Source organism: Scyliorhinus torazame, chromosome 15 (genome assembly GCF_047496885.1).
Source record: "Scyliorhinus torazame isolate Kashiwa2021f chromosome 15, sScyTor2.1, whole genome shotgun sequence".
In the NCBI taxonomy this organism is placed as follows: Eukaryota; Metazoa; Chordata; class Chondrichthyes; order Carcharhiniformes; family Scyliorhinidae; genus Scyliorhinus; species Scyliorhinus torazame.
The window spans coordinates 207035263-207051592 of record NC_092721.1 but is presented as its reverse complement, the minus strand read 5'-3'; the positions used below and the strand labels follow the sequence as shown (position 1 = coordinate 207051592).

At 53.9% G+C, this 16330-nt stretch overlaps 1 protein-coding gene and 1 pseudogene across 1 annotated transcript in view; both read left to right on the top strand.

Annotated features, from left to right (window-relative positions):
- Positions 1-16330, top strand: part of LOC140392158 (rho-related GTP-binding protein RhoG) — a 54626-nt gene that overhangs the window by 25331 nt on the left and 12965 nt on the right. The gene's annotated exons all lie outside the window — the stretch shown is intronic.
- Positions 15038-16324, top strand: LOC140392159 (rho-related GTP-binding protein RhoG-like; annotated as a pseudogene).

Sequence of the window (16330 nt, the reverse complement as noted above, 5' to 3'; positions counted from 1 at the left end):
CTCAACCCCCTGTCTCTGTAACCCCCTCAACCCTCTGTAACCCCCTCAACCCTCTGTCTCTGTAACCCCCTCAACCCTCTGTAACCCCCTCAACCCTCTGTAACCCCCTCAACCCTCTGTAACCCCCTCAACCCTCTGTAACCCCCTCAACCCTCTGTCTCTGTAACCCCCTCAACCCCCTGTCTCTGTAACCCCCTCAACCCTCTGTAACCCCCTCAACCCTCTGTAACCCCCTCAACCCTCTGTAACCCCCTCAACCCCCTGTCTCTGTAACCCCCTCAACCCCCTGTCTCTGTAACCCCCCCAACTCTCTGTCTCTGTAACCCCCTCCACCCCCTGTCTCTGTAACCCCCTCAACCCCCTGTCTCTGTAACCCCCTCAACCCCCTGTCTCTGTAACCCCCTCAACCCTCTGTAACCCCCTCAACCCCCTGTCTCTGTAACCCCCTCAACCCTCTGTAACCCCCTCAACCCCCTGTAACCCCCTCAACCCTCTGTAACCCCCTCAACCCTCTGTAACCCCCTCAACCCTCTGTAACCCCCTCAACCCTCTGTAACCCCCTCAACCCTCTGTAACCCCCTCAACCCTCTGTAACCCCCTCAACCCTCTGTAACCCCCTCAACCCTCTGTAACCCCCTCAACCCTCTGTAACCCCCTCAACCCTCTGTAACCCCCTCAACCCTCTGTAACCCCCTCAACCCTCTGTAACCCCCTCAACCCTCTGTAACCCCCTCAACCCTCTGTAACCCCCTCAACCCTCTGTAACCCCCTCAACCCTCTGTAACCCCCTCAACCCTCTGTAACCCCCTCAACCCTCTGTAACCCCCTCAACCCTCTGTAACCCCCTCAACCCTCTGTAACCCCCTCAACCCTCTGTAACCCCCTCAACCCTCTGTAACCCCCTCAACCCTCTGTAACCCCCTCAACCCTCTGTAACCCCCTCAACCCTCTGTAACCCCCTCAACCCTCTGTAACCCCCTCAACCCTCTGTAACCCCCTCAACCCTCTGTAACCCCCTCAACCCTCTGTAACCCCCTCAACCCTCTGTAACCCCCTCAACCCTCTGTAACCCCCTCAACCCTCTGTAACCCCCTCAACCCTCTGTAACCCCCTCAACCCTCTGTAACCCCCTCAACCCTCTGTAACCCCCTCAACCCTCTGTAACCCCCTCAACCCTCTGTAACCCCCTCAACCCTCTGTAACCCCCTCAACCCTCTGTAACCCCCTCAACCCTCTGTAACCCCCTCAACCCTCTGTAACCCCCTCCACCCTCTGTCTCTGTAACCCCCTCCACCCCCTGTCTCTGTAACCCCCTCCACCCCCTGTCTCTGTAACCCCCTCCACCCCCTGTCTCTGTAACCCCCTCCACCCCCTGTCTCTGTAACCCCCTCCACCCCCTGTCTCTGTAACCCCCTCCACCCCCTGTCTCTGTAACCCCCTCCACCCCCTGTCTCTGTAACCCCCTCCACCCCCTGTCTCTGTAACCCCCTCCACCCCCTGTCTCTGTAACCCCCTCCACCCCCTGTCTCTGTAACCCCCTCCACCCCCTGTCTCTGTAACCCCCTCCACCCCCTGTCTCTGTAACCCCCTCCACCCCCTGTCTCTGTAACCCCCTCCACCCCCTGTCTCTGTAACCCCCTCCACCCCCTGTCTCTGTAACCCCCTCCACCCCTGTCTCTGTAACCCCCTCCACCCCCTGTCTCTGTAACCCCCTCCACCCCCTGTCTCTGTAACCCCCTCCACCCCCTGTCTCTGTAACCCCCTCCACCCCCTGTCTCTGTAACCCCCTCCACCCCCTGTCTCTGTAACCCCCTCCACCCCCTGTCTCTGTAACCCCCTCCACCCCCTGTCTCTGTAACCCCCTCCACCCCCTGTCTCTGTAACGCCCTCCACCCCCTGTCTCTGTAACCCCCTCCACCCCCTGTCTCTGTAACCCCCTCCACCCCCTGTCTCTGTAACCCCCTCCACCCTCTGTAACCCCCTCAACCCCCTGTCTCTGTAACCCCCCCAACCCCCTGTCTCTGTAACCCCCTCAACCCTCTGTAACCCCCTCAACCCTCTGTAACCCCCTCAACCCCCTGTCTCTGTAACCCCCTCAACCCTCTGTAACCCCCTCAACCCCCTGTCTCTGTAACCCCCTCAACCCCCTGTCTCTGTAACCCCCTCAACCCCCTGTCTCTGTAACCCCCTCAACCCCCTGTCTCTGTAACCCCCTCAACCCTCTGTAACCCCCTCAACCCCCTGTCTCTGTAACCCCCTCAACCCCCTGTCTCTGTAACCCCCTCAACCCCCTGTCTCTGTAACCCCCTCAACCCTCTGTCCCTGTAACCCCTCAACCCCCTGTCCCTGTAACCCCCTCAACCCCCTGTCCCTGTAACCCCCTCAACCCGCTGTCTCTGTAACCCCCTCAACCCCCTGTCTCTGTAACCCCCTCAACCCTCTGTAACCCCCTCAACCCCCTGTCTCTGTAACCCCCTCAACCCCCTGTCTCTGTAACCCCCTCAACCCTCTGTCTCTGTAACCCCCTCAACCCCCTGTCTCTGTAACCCCCTCAACCCTCTGTAACCCCCTCAACCCTCTGTAACCCCCTCAACCCCCTGTCTCTGTAACCCCCTCAACCCCCTGTCTCTGTAACCCCCCCAACTCTCTGTCTCTGTAACCCCCTCCACCCCCTGTCTCTGTAACCCCCTCAACCCCCTGTCTCTGTAACCCCCTCAACCCCCTGTCTCTGTAACCCCCTCAACCCTCTGTAACCCCCTCAACCCCCTGTCTCTGTAACCCCCTCAACCCTCTGTAACCCCCTCAACCCTCTGTAACCCCCTCAGCCCTCTGTAACCCCCTCAACCCTCTGTAACCCCCTCAACCCTCTGTAACCCCCTCAACCCTCTGTAACCCCCTCAACCCTCTGTAACCCCCTCAACCCTCTGTAACCCCCTCAACCCTCTGTAACCCCTTCAACCCTCTGTAACCCCCTCAACCCTCAGTAACCCCCTCAACCCTCTGTAACCCCCTCAACCCTCTGTAACCCCCTCAACCCTCTGTAACCCCCTCAACCCTCCGTAACCCCCTCAACCCTCTGTAACCCCCTCAACCCTCTGTAACCCCCTCAACCCCCTGTCTCTGTAACCCCCTCAACCCCCTGTCTCTGTAACCCCCTCAACCCCCTGTCTCTGTAACCCCCTCAACCCCCTGTCTCTGTAACCCCCTCAACCCCCTGTCTCTGTAACCCCCCCAACTCTGTCTCTGTAACCCCCTCCACCCCCTGTCTCTGTAACCCCCTCCACCCCCTGTCTCTGTAACCCCCTCCACCCCCTGTCTCTGTAACCCCCTCCACCCCCTGTCTCTGTAACCCCCTCCACCCCCTGTCTCTGTAACCCCCTCCACCCTCTGTAACCCCCTCAACCCTCTGTAACCCCCTCAACCCTCTGTAACCCCCTCAACCCTCTGTAACCCCCTCAACCCTCTGTAACCCCCTCAACCCTCTGTAACCCCCTCAATCCCCTGTCTCTGTAACCCCCCCAACCCCCTGTCTCTGTAACCCCCTCAACCCTCTGTAACCCCCTCAACCCTCTGTAGCCCCCTCAACCCCCTGTCTCTGTAACCCCCTCAACCCTCTGTAACCCCCTCAACCCCCTGTCTCTGTAACCCCCTCAACCCTCTGTAACCCCCTCAACCCTCTGTAACCCCCTCAACCCCCTGTCTCTGTAACCCCCTCAACCCCCTGTCTCTGTAACCCCCTCAACCCCCTGTCTCTGTAACCCCCTCAACCCCCTGTCTCTGTAACCCCCTCAACCCTCTGTAACCCCCTCAACCCTCTGTAACCCCCTCAACCCTCTGTAACCCCCTCAACCCTCTGTAACCCCCTCAACCCTCTGTAACCCCCTCAACCCTCTGTAACCCCCTCAACCCCCTGTCTCTGTAACCCCCTCAACCCCCTGTCTCTGTAACCCCCTCAACCCCCTGTCTCTGTAACCCCCTCAACCCCCTGTCTCTGTAACCCCCTCAACCCCCTGTCTCTGTAACCCCCTCAACCCCCTGTCTCTGTAACCCCCTCAACCCCCTGTCTCTGTAACCCCCTCAACCCCCTGTCTCTGTAACCCCCTCAACCCCCTGTCTCTGTAACCCCCTCAACCCCCTGTCTCTGTAACCCCCTCAACCCCCTGTCTCTGTAACCCCCTCAACCCCCTGTCTCTGTAACCCCCTCAACCCCCTGTCTCTGTAACCCCCTCAACCCCCTGTCTCTGTAACCCCCTCAACCCCCTGTCTCTGTAACCCCCTCAACCCCCTGTCTCTGTAGCCCCCTCAACCCCCTGTCTCTGTAACCCCCTCAACCCCCTGTCTCTGTAACCCCCTCAACCCCCTGTCTCTGTAACCCCCTCAACCCCCTGTCTCTGTAACCCCCTCAACCCCCTGTCTCTGTAACCCCCTCAACCCCCTGTCTCTGTAACCCCCTCAACCCCCTGTCTCTGTAACCCCCTCAACCCCCTGTCTCTGTAACCCCCTCAACCCCCTGTCTCTGTAACCCCCTCAACCCCCTGTCTCTGTAACCCCCTCAACCCCCTGTCTCTGTAACCCCCTCAACCCCCTGTCTCTGTAACCCCCTCAACCCCCTGTCTCTGTAACCCCCTCAACCCCCTGTCTCTGTAACTCCCTCAACCCCCTGTCTCTGTAACCCCCTCAACCCCCTGTCTCTGTAACCCCCTCAACCCCCTGTCTCTGTAACCCCCTCAACTCTCTGTCCCTGTAACCCCTCAACCCCCTGTCTCTGTAACCCCCTCAACCCTCTGTCCCTGTAACCCCCTCAACCCGCTGTCTCTGTAACCCCCTCAACCCTCTGAGATCTCTGTAACCCCCTCAACCCCCTGTCTCTGTAACCCCCTCAACCCTCTGTCTCTGTAACCCCCTCAACCCCCTGTCTCTGTAACCCCCTCAACCCTCTGTCCCTGTAACCCCCTCAACCCGCTGTCTCTGTAACCCCCTCAACCCTCTGAGATTTCTGTACTGACCGAGTTCTGGCTTCTTGAACATTCCTCATTTTAATCGCTCCCACCATTGACGGCCGTGCCTTCAGCTGCCAGGTCCCGAGCTCTGGAACTCATTACAACCAACCTCTTTGACCAGGTTTTAGACCAAATATCTCTGTGTGTCTTGGTTTAACACCACAATCTGATTTATACCCTGGAGAAGCACCTTGGCAACGTGTTGCAGTCTGTTGTTGAGCTGCTATTCAGGCCACAGCAACTCTGAGATGAGGAGTCCACAAACTTTGGCTGCTTTTAGTCAGCTACTGTTCCTGCTCCTGTACCAGGAGCCTGCCCAGAGAGGCCAGCTCCGCCAGGGAGAGAGCTCCGCCAGAGAGGCCAGCTCCGCCAGAGAGGCCAGCTCCGCCAGAGAGGCCAGCTCCGCCAGAGAGGCCAGCTCCGCCAGAGAGGCCAGCTCCGCCAGGGAGGCCAGCTCCGCCAGGGAGGCCAGCTCCGCCAGGGAGGCCAGCTCCGCCAGGGAGGCCAGCTCCGCCAGGGAGGCCAGCTCCGCCAGGGAGGCCAGCTCCGCCAGGGAGGCCAGCTCCGCCAGGGAGGCCAGCTCCGCCAGGGAGGCCAGCTCCGCCAGGGAGGCCAGCTCCGCCAGGGAGGCCAGCTCCGCCAGGGAGGCCAGCTCCGCCAGGGAGGGAGCCCCGGGATTGAAGTCTGGGAAAGGGATAATGATCCAAGACGCTTGTTCCCAGTTGAATTTCCCGCTGGAGCTCTTTTGGGTTAACCAAATAAATAAAATTATCAAATTGAGGAAGAAGTTCAAACTCCAGCCCGTTAAAGGGACCCCCCCCAACCCCCCCGCTCCCCCATCAAAGCAAAAAGGATCGCAAAGGAAACTTAAACATTAAAACAAAATGTGATTCCAGGGTCGAAGAAACACCCCAATCCTTACGGTGCCCACTGGGTACGGTCAGCCGCGATGAGGCTGGCAGACACGCGGCAGCGGACATAGCCGTGGAAATGCGGCAGACAGTCAGGGCAGACAACCCCTCGTCTGTCTGCTGTCTGGGCCTATCAATGGCCAACTTGGCCAGGCCCGCGAGGAGACCCTCCTCCATCCCAGACCCCCTTCCACACCGAGTGCCAGAAGATCAGGAGCGTGGGGATGAAGTGCAACGAATGTTTCTGAAAACTAAAGAGGGAATGGAGGCCAGGAAATCACAAAGGCTCGATCTGGAGGCCAGGGCATTTACACAGACCCAGCTTGGAGGCCTGGACATTTCCACAGGCTCGATCTGGAGGCCTGGACATTTCCACAGGCTCAATCTGGAGGCCAGGAAATCACACAGGCTCAATCTGGAGGCCTGGACATTTACATGGGCCCAGCCTGGAGGCCTGGAAATATACACAGGCCCAGCCTGGAGGCCTGGACATATACACAGGCCCAGCCTGGAGGCCTGGACATTTACACAGGCCCAGCCTGGAGGCCTGGACATATACACAGGCCCAGCCTGGAGGCCTGGACATTTACACAGGCCCAGCCTGGAGGCCTGGAAATATACACAGGCCCAGCCTGGAGGCCTGGACATATACACAGGCCCAGCCTGGAGGCCTGGACATTTACACAGGCCCAGCCTGGAGGCCTGGACATATACACAGGCCCAGCCTGGAGGCCAGGACATATACACAGGCCCAGCCTGGAGGCCTGGAAATATACACAGGCCCAGCCTGGAGGCCTGGACATTTACACAGGCCCAGCCTGGAGGCCTGGACATATACACAGGCCCAGCCTGGAGGCCTGGACATTTACACAGGCCCAGCCTGGAGGCCTGGACATATACACAGGCCCAGCCTGGAGGCCTGGACATATACACAGGCCCAGCCTGGAGGCCTGGACATTTACACAGGCCCAGCCTGGAGGCCTGGACATATACACAGGCCCAGCCTGGAGGCCAGGCCATTTACATAGGATTATACAGGCCCGGCCTGGATTATACAGGCCCGGCATGCCGGAGTGTGCGCTTTTCATTAACCAAAGGAACTAAAATCAACAACTTGAGGGAGAAATTAAAGACAGCCGGCTAAAGGGTTAACTCATCAAAGCAAACAGAAACTCAAAGGAAGCTTAAAACATCAAAACCAAATTTGATTAAGGGGGTTGCCGGAGTTTGTGTGCGTGCGTGCGTGTGAGAGCCTCATTATTAAGTACTTTGCTGTTACTCACTCACTCACTGTCGAAGTTTGTACATGAAGGTTGGCCTTGTGTTGCGAAGGGGAACGTGTCCATGGAAAGTCAGTCCCTTGAAGAACTATTTGGGTGAACTCCCTAACAGCACAGTGGGTGTACCTACCCCAGGTGGACTGCAGCCGCTCTCCACCACCTTCTGAAGGGAGCAATTGGGGATGGGCAATGTGCACTCGGCTAGCCATCGACGCCCACATCCTGCAAAATAACTTTTTAAAACTCCAACTCCTTCTATTATCACTAATTAATATCAGTCTTAAAAGCTCCAATTGATCCACAGTCTGAGCGAGAGATCCAGATTTCCCAGCCCCCCCCCTTGTGTGAGGAAGTGATTTCTGACACCCCTCACTCCCCCCAGAGAAAATGTTTTTTCTCTATCGACCCTATCGAATCTTTTAATCATCCGAAACACCTCGTTTAGATCAACCCCAAACTCCAGGGAATACAAACTCAGTCTGTGAAACCTGTCCTTGTAATTAACCCTTTAATCCCCGGTGAATTCGGCCTGCCCCCAACCCCTCCTCCGCCCCAAAACTAATGTCTCCTTCCTGATGTCCGGGGTCCTGAACGACACCCAGCTCCTCCTGGACGGGGGTCCAGGTAGAGCTTTGATTAGTATAACTTCTAATCAGTTTGTAATCCAGCCCCAGTGAACCATCCTGAGGCTGACCTTGCACAGTGTGGTCCATACACAGGGTTAGAGCCACAGGCTGATGCCCAGGTTAATGCTTCTCTGCGTTTCTCTACCTCCCTCTCGGGGTGGGGTGGTGGCGGGGGGGGGGGGGGGGGGGGGGGTGAGCAAGCTCTTATTACTGCTGCACCGTCTCAGAGCCACAAACTCTGAGATCAGCCCCGCTCGACAGTGAATGAGAGCCCAGGGGAGTGTTGGAGAGTGCCGGCACCTGCGGAGCAGTGCTGGTGGGAGTGGGGGGGGGGGGGGGTTTATTTGAACCGTCGAGAGGCTTCTACTGAATGAAACAGTTTGAATCAAGTGTTGGTACTCTGCACACACTGGCTCCATTCCCAACATGAGGGGCTGTTTAGCACAGGGCTAAATTGCTGGCTTTGAAAGCAGACCAAGGCAGGCCAGCAGCACGGTTCAATTCCCGTAACAGCCTCCTCGAACAGGCGCCGGAATGTGGCGACTAGGGGCTTTTCACAGTAACTTCATTTGAAGCCTACTTGTGACAATAAGCGATTTTCATTTCATTTCATTTGATGACTGGGAGGGAGCACAGTCCCGAGGTGGGATCAATGCAGTGTTGTGGGGTCAGGATTGTGTAAATGCCTCCTCCACGACGAGTGACTGCAGCCACTGAGGAAGGCAGCAGACAAACTGTGTCTAAACACCCCACTTCCTAAACACTCTCCTTATCAGACAATCTGAATAAACCTGGCCCTCCCATTCCCTTGACAAAGGATAATTAACGAGCTATTACTGAAATGAATCAGCACAGCCCTTACTTTCACTTTTGTTAACCCATGAGGTGCCAAATGGGGAGAACAAAATAACTAGCATGTTTACAGGGAACACTGGGTGTCACAAAGCATTTTACAGCCAATATGTGCTCCGCAAGATCCCAGGAAGAGCAACATGATGCAACCAGATAACCGATTTTAGTGCTGATGATTGAGGGGCACATCTCACTCTGCTTCAAGGTAGTGGCCATGGCAACCTGTCCCTCCAACTGAGAGGGCAGACAGGTCCATCACAGAGACGGTCCCTCCAATAGTGCGGCACTCCCTCAGTACTGACCCTCTGACAGTGCAGCACTCCCTCAGTACTGACCCTCTGACAGTGCAGCACTCCCTCAGTACTGACCCTCTGACAGTGCGGCACTCCCTCAGTACTGACCCTCTGACAGTGCGGCACTCCCTCAGCACTGACCCTCTGACAGTGCAGCACTCCCTCAGTACTGACCCTCTGACAGTGCGGCGCTCCCTCAGTACTGACCCTCTGACAGTGCGGCACTCACTCAGCGCTGACCTTCTGACACTGCAGCACTCCCTCAGTACTGACCCTCTGACAGTGCAGCACTCCCTCAGTACTGACCCTCTGACAGTGCGGCACTCACTCAGCGCTGACCTTCTGACACTGCAGCACTCCCTCAGTACTGACCCTCTGACAGTGCAGCACTCCCTCAGTACTGATCCTCTGACAGTGCAGCACTCCCTCAGTACTGACCCTCTGACATAGAACATAGAACTGTACAGCACAGTACAGGCCCTTCGGCCCACAATGTTGTGCCGAACTCGTCTGAAACTATGATCAAATCGACCTACTCCCAATCATTCTAATGCCCTCCATATGCCTGTCCAATAACCGCTTGAAAGTTCCTGAAGTGTCCGACTCCACTACCATAGCTGGGAGTGCGTTCCACGCCCCAACCACTCTCGGAGTAAAGAACCTACCTCGGACATCCCTCCTATATCTTCCACCATGAACCTTATAGTTATGCCCCCTTGTAAGAGCTACATCCACCCGAGGAAAAAGTCGCTGGACGTCCACTCTATCTATCCCTCTCATCATCTTGTACACCTCAATTAAGTTACTGCTCATCCTCCTTCGCTCCAATGAGAAAAGCCCTAGCTCCCTCAACCTTTCCTCATAAGACCTACCCTCCAATCCAGGCAGCATCCTGGTAAATCTCCTTTGCACCCTTTCCAATGCTTCCACATCCTTCCTATAATGAGGTGACCCGAACTACACACAACACTCCAAATGTGGTCTAACCAAGGTCTCGTACAGTTGCAGCATAACCTCACGGCTCTTAAACTCAATCCCCCAGTTAATAAACGCTAACACACTATAGGCCTTCTTCACAGCTCTGTCCACTTGAGTGGCAACCTTCAGAGATCTGTGGACATGAACCCCAAGATCACTCTGTTCCTCCACATTCCTCAGAACCCTGCCGTTAACCCTGTAATCCGCATTCAAATTTGTCCTACCAAAATGAATCACCTCACACTTGTTAGGGTTAAACTCCATTTGCCACTTTTCAGCCCAGCTCTGCATCCTATCAATGTCTCTTTGCAGCCTACAACAGCCCTCCACATTGTCCACTACTCCACCAATCTTGGTGTCATCAGCAAATTTACTGACCCACCCTTCAGCCCCCTCCTCCAAGTCATTGATAAAAATCACAAATAGCAGCGGACCCAGCCCTGATCCCTGTGGTACCCGCTGGTGACTGGGCTCCAGGATGAAAATTTACCATCCACCACCACCTTCTGTCTTCTATGTGATAGCCAGTTACTGATCTAATCGGCCAAATTTCCCTCTATGCCATGCCTCCTTACTTTCTGCATGTGCCGACCATGGGGCACCTTATCAAACGCCTTACTAAAATCCATATATATGACATCAACTGCTCTACCTTCATCTGTGTACTTGGTTACCTCCTCAAAGAATACAATCAAACTTGTGAGGCAAGACTTACCCCTCACACATCCGTGCTGACTATCCTGGATTAAGCTGTATCTTTCCAAATGATCATAAATCCTATCCCTCAGGACCGTTTCCAATAATTTACCTATGGCCGAAGTGAGACTAACCGGCCTATAATTCCCAGGGTTATACCTATTCCCTTTCTTGAACAAGGGGACAACATTCTCCTCTCTCCAGTCTTCTGGCGCTATTCCTGTAGACAGTGAGGACATAAAGATCAAAGCCAAAGGCTCTGCAATCTCATCCCTCGCCTCCCAAAGAATCCTAGGATATATCCCATCAGGCCCAGGGGACTTATCTATCCTCAGGCTTCTCAATTTCTAACACATCTTCCTTCCAAATATCTACCTCCTCCAGCCTACCAGCCCGTATCGCACTATCCTCCTCAACAACATGGCCCCTCTCCTTTGTGAACACTGGAAGAAAACTGTTCATTTAGGGCCTCTCCTATATCTTCAGATTCCATGCACACGTTCCCACTACTGTCCTTGACCGGCCCTAACTTCACCTTGGTCATTCTTTTATTCCTCAAACAAATGTAAAAAGCCTTGGGGTTTTCCTTGATCCTACCCCCCAAGGACTTCTCATGCCCCCTCCTAGCTCTCCTGAGCCCTTTCTTGAGCTCCCTCCTAGCTATCTTGTATCCCTCAAGTGCCCTAACTGAACCTTGTTTTCTCATCCTTACATAAGTCCCCTTCTTCCTCTTGACAAAACCTTCAACCTCTTTTGTAAACCATGGTTCCCTCACTCCACCATTTCCTCCCTGCCTGACAGGGACATACATATCAAGGACATGCAGTATTTGCTCCCTGAACAAGCTCCAGATCTCAATTGTGCCTATCCCTGACAGTTCCTGTTTCCATCTTATGTTCCCCCAGTTATAAACCTTGCCCTGCCGTATGTTCCTATCCCTCTCCATTGCTATCGTGAAAGTCATCGAATTGTGGTCACTATCTCCAAAGTGCTCTCCCACAACCAAATCTAACACTTAGCTCGGTTCATTACCCAGTACGCAATCCAATGTGGCCCCGCCTCTTGTCGGTCTATCCACATAGAGGAAACCCTCCTGCACACACTGGCTAAAAACTGCCTCATCCAAACTATTCAAATTATAGTGGTTCCAATCAATATTTGGAAAGTTAAAAGTCACCCATGACAACTACCCTGTGACTACCCCACCTATCCAAAATCTGCATTGCAATCTTTTCCTCCACATCTCTGTTACTGTTTGAGGGCCTGTAGAAAACTCCTAACAAAGTGACCGTTCCTTTCCTATTTCCAACTTCAGCCCACACTACCTCAGTAGGGAGATCCTCCTCAAACTGCCTTTTTGCAGCCATTATACTATCCTTGATTAACAATGCTTCTCCTCCACCTCTTTTACCACCTTCCCTAATCTTACTGAAACATCTAAACCCCGAAACCTCCAACAACCATTCCTGCCCCTGTTCTATCCACTTCTCCGTAATGGCCACAACGTCGTGGTCCCAGGTACCAATCCATGCTTCAAGCTCACCAACCTTATTCCTGATGCTCCTCGCATTGAAATGGACACACTTCAAACCACCTTCATGCCTGCAGGTCCACTCCTGTGACCTTGGTACCTCCAATTCCCTAACACGGTCTTTGAGGAGCTGGAGATGGGTGCACTTCCCGCAGGTGAAATCAGCAGAGCCACTGACAGTGTCCCTCACCTCGAACATCCTGCAGGAGAAACATTGCAGTGCAGCACTCCCTCAGTACTGACCCTCTGACAGTGCAGCACTCCCTCAGTACTGACCCTCTGACAGTGCAGCGCTCCCTCAGTACTGACACTCTGACAGTGCAGCACTCCCTCAGTACTGACCCTCTGACAGTGCAGCGCTCCCTCAGTACTGACCCTCTGACAGTGCAGCACTCCCTCAGTACTGACCCTCTGACAGTGCAGCACTCCCTCAGTACTGACCCTCTGACAGTGCAGCACTCCCTCAGTACTGACCCTCTGACAGTGCAGTACTCCCTCAGTACTGACCCTCTGACAGTGCAGCACTCCCTCAGTACTGACCCTCTGACAGTGCAGCGCTCCCTCAGTACTGACCCTCTGACAGTGCAGCACTCCCTCAGTACTGACCCTCTGACAGTGCAGCACTCCCTCAGTACTGACCCTCTGACAGTGCAGCACTCCCTCAGTACTGACCCTCTGACAGTGCAGCACTCCCTCAGTACTGATCCTCTGACAGTGCAGCACTCCCTCAGTACTGACCCTCTGACAGTGCAGCGCTCCCTCAGTACTGACCCTCTGACAGTGCTGCACTCCCTCAGTACTGACCCTCTGACAGTGCAGCACTCCCTCAGTACTGACCCTCTGATAGGGCAGCTTTCCCTCAGTAATGCAATGGGAGTTCTATCCTAGAATTTATGCTTGAAACTCTCTGGATTGAAGCTTTAACGTTCCTACTTAGTGAACATGGGGAGCAGTGCAATGTTGAAATTGTGATTGAAGGTGTGGTCAGGAAGCTCTGAGCTTGGCTTAGCCAGAATTCATCGTCCAGCTCTATTGCCCTTGAGACTTTAAAGGTGAGCCAGCTTCTTGAGTACAATGGATGACTTGCTCGGCCATTTCAGAGGGTCAGTGAAGAGACGGCCACATCGCTGTGGGTCTGGAGTCACGTGTAGGCCAGATCGGGTAAGGACGGCAGATTTCCTTCCCTAAAGGACATCAGTGAACCAGATGGGGTTTTACAACAATCCAGGAAGAAGATGGCAACTGAAGGAGAGCATTTGGGGCAGCACGGTAGCACAAGTGGATAGCACTGTGACTTCACAGCTCCAGGGTCCCAGGTTCGATTCCCAGCTTGGTCACTGTCTGTGCGGAGTCTGCATGTCCTCCCCGTGTCTGCGTGGGTTTCCTCCGGGTGCTCCGGTTTCCTCCCACAGTCCAAAGATGTGCAGGTTAGGTGGATTGGCCATGGTAAATTGCCCTTAGTGACCAAAAAGGTTCGGAGGGGCATTGGGTTACGGGGATAGGGTGGAAGTGAGGGGTTAAATGGGTCAGTGCAGACTCGATGGGCCGAATGGCCTCCTTCTGCAGTGTATGATGTTCTATTCCGCTCTCCCAGCATTCAAAGAGATCATGGTTGACCTATTGCCTATCCCAAGCCTTTGCCCTGTATTTCTTAATACTTTTTAAACAAAAATCCATTAATCTTAGATTTCCAATGAACCACTGACCTCACATTAATTCCTGATTGTGAAAGAGAGTTCTGAACTTCTCCCATCCTTTGTGTGTTAAAGTGTTTCCACATTTCACTCTTGGATGGTGTGGCTCTAATCTTTAGACCCTGGTCCCTAGTCCTTGACTCCTCGCCTACTGAAGTAGTTTCTTCCTAGATTAGATTTTAGATTTAGATTTAGATGTATTGTCACGTGTTCTGCGTAAAGTCCAGACCGATCGTTCCATACATGAAAAACATAGGACATACAATAAATACACAATGTAAATACATAGACTTCGGGTGAAGCATTCGGAGTGTAGTACTTACTACTCAGTAGAGAAGATGTGTGAAGAGATCAGTTCAGTCCATAAGAGGGTCGTTTAGGAGTCTGGTAACAGCAGGGAAGGTGTTTTTGAGTCTGCTCGTGCGTGTTCTCAGACTTCTGTATCGCCTGCCCGATGGAAGAAGTTGGAAGAGTGACTAACCCGGGTGGGAGGAGTCTTTGATTATGCTGCCTGCTTTCCCCAGGCAGCGGGAGGTGAAGATGGAGTCAATGGATGGGAGGCAGGTTTGTGTGATGGACTGGGCGGTGTTCACGACTCTCTGAAGTTTCTTGCGGTCCTGGGCCGAGCAGTTGCCATACCAGGCTGTGATGCAGCCTGATAGGATGCTTTCTATGGTGCATCTGTAAAAGTTGGTAAGAGTCAATGTGGACATGCCGAATTTCCTTAGTTTCCTGAGGAAGTATCTGTTCTGTCTAAAAATCCTGAAAACATTTTGATGAATTCACGCCATTAATCTTCTAAATTCCACGGAATGTAACCTGGGACCTTGGGATTCCAGGTATCATTGTGGTAAATCCACACTCAACCCTCCAAAACCAATACAACCCTTCCCAAAATGTTCATGATCACCCTTACTGATAATTTTTATTTTTGCCAGATTTATTTCCATTCCCCCAATGGCACTTGTCTGTAAATCATTATTTCTGACTTCTGAGTAACTAGTCCAGTAACATCGCCGCAATGCTACTCCACACATCAGTCTGAGTAGACGGATATCTTACACTCAGTCATCTGTCTAAGTTTCAGCACAGCAGAGTTGGGTGTGGGAGGGGGAGAAATGGTTTGTTTTTCAGTTCCTGACCTTTTGGATGTTTTTTTTGTGTGTGGGTTTGCAGGTTGCTGACGTTGAGGAGCTGATAATCGTGGCCCAGGGATGCAGAGCATTAAGTGCGTGGTGGTGGGGGACGGTGCCGTTGGAAAGACCTGCCTGTTGATCTGTTACACCACCAATGCCTTTCCAAAGAGTACATCCCAACCGTCTTTGACAACTATAGTGCGCAGATCACGGTGGACAGTCGGACAGTTAGTCTGAACCTTTGGGACACTGCGGGTCAGGAGGAGTATGATAGACTCAGGACTTTGTCCTACCCCCAGACCAATGTCTTCATCATCTGCTTCTCCATAGCTAGTCCCCCATCGTACGAGAATGTCCGCCACAAGTGGCATCCCGAGGTGACCCACCACTGCCCAGATGTGCCCATGCTCTTGGTGGGCACCAAGAAGGACCTGCGGAACGACCCGGAAACCATCAAGAAGCTGAAGGAGCAGAGCCTGGCACCGATCACGCAGCACCAGGGCAACGGGCTGGCCAAGCAGATCCAGGCCGTGAAGTACATGGAGTGCTCAGCACTCAACCAGGAAGGAATTAAAGAGGTGTTTGCCGAGGCTGTGAGAGCTGTGATTAACCCAACTCCGGTGAAAATCAGAAAGCCCTGCGTACTCTTGTGAGGATGGTTCCTCCACCCCCCCCCCCCCCCCCCCCCCCCCCCCACTCTCCCCCACCCACTCCCCACCTTGATTTGCCGCACAGTCAGGACATTTGTGATATCAGTGACTCTGGAATATCACTAACGCTCGTTGGGAAGAAATCTGCTTCGTCCAGTTTGAGAAGGATTAGCCAGATTGACGTCTCCAATTGGACTGGTTCCTATTTTCCCCTCCCTCCCGCATCAATCAAACATCCAGGAAACATTTGAGTATTTTGGGATGAGTGTGGGAAGGGGTCCTCATTGCTGTCCTTGTCCCCTCCTCACTTTGCTGAGCAGGCAGACCCTGTGGATCCTCCATCCTTTGGCCTTCCCTCTCCAGAGCTCATCCCAGCTGGACATTCCCTATATTCCTTTTCCTGGAATAACACGTTCCTGAGGGATTGTCCACATCTCCCTGTTGGATGAGTCCCACCTTTTAGCTGTAGTAAAATGGATTGGCCATGATAAATTGCCCTTCGTGTCCAAAATTGCCCTTCGTGTTGGGCGGGGTTACTGGGTTATGGGGATAGGGTGAGGTGTTGACCTTGGGTGGGGTGCTCTTTCCAAGGGCCGGTGCAGACTCGACGGGCCGAATGGCCTCCTGCACTGTAAATTCTATGATAATCTATGATAAAAGTGCGAGAAAATCTCAGCGTGTCT